We start from the raw sequence: 5,222 nt of genomic DNA, 5'->3' as shown, positions 1-5,222 counted from the left end.
TGCTGAATGCGAGGTTACTATTGTCCATCAGGCTTAAGTTTATCAGCAGCATGGTTTTGACGGATGGGTATGTCGAAGAGCAAAAAAAGGAGTTTCAGGTGGGCAAAAGAGCTTCTGAACGTGCTGGGCTTCTATTTACAACATATTGTGGTCATAATCCAGTAAATTTTATGACCCAGGATGTTCATTCTATGGACCTGACCGATCCATTTGACTGTGACTGCCGAAAACAGTGCTGGAGTTAGATGTTGTTGCCCTTTTCAATTTGGTTTCTTTTGTAAACCTGATGAACAATTAACCCTTGTGCTTTTGTACAGTTTGTAAGCTAGAGTTAGATGTTCCTGCCCTTTTCAACTCGGCTGTGACTGTCATATTTTCTTTGAAACAAGGCAAATGGCTTGCCATTCGTTTAATTTAGAGTGAAATATTGTAACAAATCCAAACCAAGGGAAATAACATAGCTCTCGCCGGCTGCTTGAGCTCACTGTGCATTACAGAAGCCAAGTGATTAGCCCCCACCAGCGCCCACAAACTTGCGGCCTTGGTTCGCTTGCCGTGCGCGGTGCGCCGCCCTCTTGCGTTGTCAACGTCGTCAACAACCGAGAGGAACAAGGAGATGACTGTACGTGGAGAGGATGACAGTAGGGACCCACCAGCGTCATGGCAGTACGCAAGCAAGTGCCTCTATAGTACAAGCCCAAAAATATGGTTCCTCCTAATTGGTTGGACATTTGGGGCTTACGCCATTGTCAACGTAGTCAATAAACGAGAGAATTACACTACGAGCGGCTGACACCAGGGACCCAGCAAGTCGCGCAGTTTTTTTGAGGAACAAGCAGTTGTTATTTATACTAGTTTTAGCGACGGATCAGGGTAACAATGGGGCTGTGCGGGGGCTGTGGCCCGTCTAGTCAGGGTTTTATTTATGTTTACCACATCATGAGCCCAGTTGTGTTTTTTTCTTGCTGAAAATGGCTAGCCCAGTTCTATTTTTTTAAAGAAATACCCAAACAAGGCCTACTTGCTTTATCGGCCCTGCTGGGCTGCAAATCTTTCAAGATGAGGAGAGTTTCATTCGGTTTGCCCAGAAATGGTTTGTACATTTTTAAAACACAACAAACCGGGAATTAGTTTCAATTTTTTTTCATTACAAGATCTAAAATTCCATTGATTTTTATGCATGGACAATTATTTGGATTTTATATTTATATAAATTATTTTTCAAAATAGTTTGAATGTGAATCGATATTTCTGGATTAAAAACAGTTGACCGCACAGAAATATGCAAAATTTCATATACTTTTTAACCGTGGCCACAATATGGGGTGTGATGCTAACAAAAAGAAGATGGGCTCCAAAAAAATTCTTACGAATTAGCAAATGGGTTGTACATTATTAGAAATAATGGCAGATGGGTTGTATGCTGTTTCCACAGATTTGAGGCTGACTTGTGCGCCTACTACAGGTTGACGCATATGCTTTCATAAAAAAAAGGTTGACGCACACGCAACACCCTGTCAACTTAGTCAACACACGAGAGCAATGACTGTTGGATGTCCATCCAACGACTGTCGTGCTTCTTTAATCTCTGCTCTTCATGCTCAAGCCGCTCAAACAAGCGCCGGCGGGACCGCATGCTCCCTCCTCCCGCGGCCGGCTATGCTGCCGCGCAGGCCTCACGGCCCCACCGTACTCCCTTCGCCGGCCTAGCCATCCCTCTACTCACCCACACCTGCTGTTATTCTCCGGCGATGGCAGACGGATCGGTAAACCCTCGTACTCCTCCGCGTGGGAAACAACTACCAAGTATTCCCTGGCTCTGTGTCGTTCCCTTTATAGGCCTCGCCGTCGTCCACCGCCCTGGTGCTCTCGGCGCGGCCTGGTCAACATGGTCAATGAACGACATCCACCGGAACTGGACTGTACGTGGAGAGGCTGACAGCTGGGTCCACGGCCGCACGCAAGGAAATGCCTCCTTATTACGTGCAAAATAATGATTCCTCCACCTGACAGCTAGGACCCACAGGAAGGGCCTCTGTATTTCACGAAAAAACGTTCCCCCAGCTGATAGGTCGGACCCACCAGCTATATCTTCGCACGCAAGGAAGTGCCTCCTTATTACGCCCAAAAAAATGAATACCCCCTGCTAGCTGGGACCCACCATATTGTTGGGCTGACTTGTGGGCCTACTAAGTTGATAGGGACGGAGAGCTTTGTCAACTTACTCAATACTCCAGTGACCTATAATGTCCATCCAACGGCCATAGTGCTTCTTCAACCTCTGGTCTTCTTGCTCCAGCCGCCCAAAGCAGCGCCGGTCGTGCCGCCTGCTCCTGCCTCCCGTGGCCGGCTGTGCTACCGCGGAGGCCTCACCGCCCCCATACTACTCCCACCACTGGCCAGACCATCCCTCCACTCACCCACACCCCCTGTTATTCTGCGGCGACGGCAGCCTCACACCGCAGCTGAACCAGTGAATGCTCGTACTCCTCTCCGCGTGGGCATCCACTGCCGCGTCTTGCACGGCTCCGCGTCGTCCCCTTCCTAGGCCTCGCCATCGTCCACCGCCATGGTGCTCTCGGTGCAGCGTGGTCAATGTGGTCAACGACCGACTTCCATCGGAAGAGTACTGTACATGGAGAGGATGACAGCTAGGTCCACGGCAGCCACAAGGAAGTGCCTCCTTATTACGCGGAAAATAATTATTCCTCCACCTGACAGCAGGGACCCACCGGACGGGCCACCAGTATTTTGCGAAAAAAATCGTTTCCCCCTGATTGCTGGGACCCACCGGACGGGCCACCGTATTTCACGAAAAAACCTTCCCCCGTTGTTAGCTCGGACCCACCGGAAGTGCCTCCTTATTACGCACAAAAAATGAATACTCCCCCGGCTAGCTGGGACCCACCTTGTTGGGAGGCTGACTTGTGGGCCTACTAAGTTGACGGGGACGAAGGGCTTTGTCAACTTAGTCAATATGAACGATTCTAGCTCCAGTGACCGTACGATGTCCATCCAACAGCCGTAGTGCTTCTTCAACCTCTGGTCTTCTTGCTCCAGCCGCCCAAAGCAGCGCCGGTCGTGCCGCATGCTCCTGCCTCCCGTGGCCCGCTGTGCTACCGCAAAGACCTCGCTGCCCCCTACTATTCCCACCGCTGGCGAGGCCCTGCGGCGATGGCAGCCTCACATCGCAGCCGAACCAGTGAACCCTCGTAGTCCTCTCTGCGCGGGCTTCCACTGCCGCGTCATCCCCTTCCTAGGCCTCGCCGTCGTCCACCGCCGTGGTGCTCTCCGCACGGCGTGGTCAATGTGGTCAAGGAACGACTTCCATCGGAAGAGTACTATACATGGAGAGGCTGACAGCTGGGTCCACGGCCACAGCCTAGTTTTTTTTGTGATTTGCCAAGTAAGTCGCTTTGTCAGGCCTGTTGGGCTGCAATTCTTTCAAGACGGGGAGAGCTTTCATTCAGCTGGCCGAGAAAATGGCCCATCAGTAATGAGAAATGGGTTGTACATTTTTAAAACACATCAAACACATCAAACACATCAAATATTTTTAAAACACATCAAACCAGTGAACCCTCGTACTCCTCTACGCATGGGCATCCACTGCCGCGTCTTCCCCGGCTCCGCGTCGTCCCCTTCCCAGGCCTCGCCGTCGTCCACCGCCCTGGTGCTCTTGGCGCGGCGCGGTCAACGTGGTCAAGGAATGGCTTCCATTGGACGTGGACTATACGTGGAGAGGCTGACAGCTGGGTCCACGGCCGCAGCAAGGAAGTGCCTCCTTATTACGTGCAAAATAATTATTCCTCCACCTGACAGTGGGACCCACCGGATGGGCCATCGTATTTCGTGAAAAAACGTTTCCCCCTGACTGCTGGGACCCACCAGCTACATCTTCGCACGCAAGGAAGTGCGTCCGGGCAAAAAAAAACGATTCGCCCCCTGACTGCTGGGACCCACCAGCTACATCTTCGCAGGCAAGGAAGTGCCTGACAGTCGGGACCCACCTGGTCGAAGCGTACGTAGCGTTGTTATTCTGGTCGCAAACGTGTACGTACATACTGGTCGATGTAGAGGCGCGCACTTGTCGTAGTAGAGGCGCGCACGTAGCATTTACACGTACGTACAGTGGCCAGGGTGCAAGAAAGAAAATACGGCCACGTATGTGTACATACGGGCGGGGTCTCGAACGCCTACTCGCGCATACGTACGGCCAGGGCTCGTGTACATGGCTGGGTCGGAACGGAGAAACAACATCGTCGTCGTGTTCATGGGGAGGCAACGGAATGCGTCGTGTTCATGGGGAGGCAACATAATGCACCGTGTTCATCGGGAGGGCTTGGACGGAACAGGCGACGGAAACGAGGCCTAGCGTACCGCAGAACGGAGGAAATGACCTTGTGTTCGACTGGCCACGTTTGAAACGGGATCCTGTTCATCGGGAGGGGTCCGGTGTACCGCAAAACGGAGGAAACGGACCTCCTACGGTCGAAACGGGGGTCCTGTTGATCGGGAGGGCTGTGGCGTACCGCAAAACGGACGAAACGGACTTGTGTTGGAGCGCTACGGTCGAAACGGGGGTCCTGTTCATCGGGAGGGGTGTGGCATACCGCAAAACAAGACTCCACGGGATACTGTTCATCTCCACCGTCGACCCCCTCCATCCTCCACGAGATACTGTTCATCCACCGTCGACCTCCTCCAGCCTCCACCTGCGACTGTTCATCCACGGGCTCCTGTTCATCCAGCCTCCACCGTGCGCTACTCCACCGGCTACTGTTCAACCACCCCTCTCCACGGGCTCCTGTTCAACCACCCCTCCACGGGCTACTGTTCATCCTGCCCTCCATCGTCTACTGTTCATCCTGCCCTCCACGGGGTGGTCCTGTTCATCCAGCCCTCCACGGGGTCCTGTTCATCCAGCCCCAACCGGCTCGATCGATCGGGGTCCTGTTCATCCAGAGGCAACACCACGGGGTCCTGTTCATCCACCCCCACCGGGAACTGTTCATCCAACCCCCCCGCAATGCTCACTGTTCATCCAGAGGCAGCATCGATCGACTTCAGTTAGCAGCAGTAGCGAAGGAATCGCTCGATCGGGTTCAGTTAACAGCCATCGATCGATCGCTCGGGTTCAGTAACGCGTAGCCTGCAATGCAATCGCTCGGGTTCAGTTAGAGCCCAACGCCTCGCTCGGGTTCAGTTAGAGCCAACGCCTC

This window comes from Triticum urartu, chromosome 2 (assembly GCF_003073215.2).
Source record: "Triticum urartu cultivar G1812 chromosome 2, Tu2.1, whole genome shotgun sequence".
In the NCBI taxonomy this organism is placed as follows: Eukaryota; Viridiplantae; Streptophyta; class Magnoliopsida; order Poales; family Poaceae; genus Triticum; species Triticum urartu.
This window is presented reverse-complemented; position numbering follows the sequence as displayed.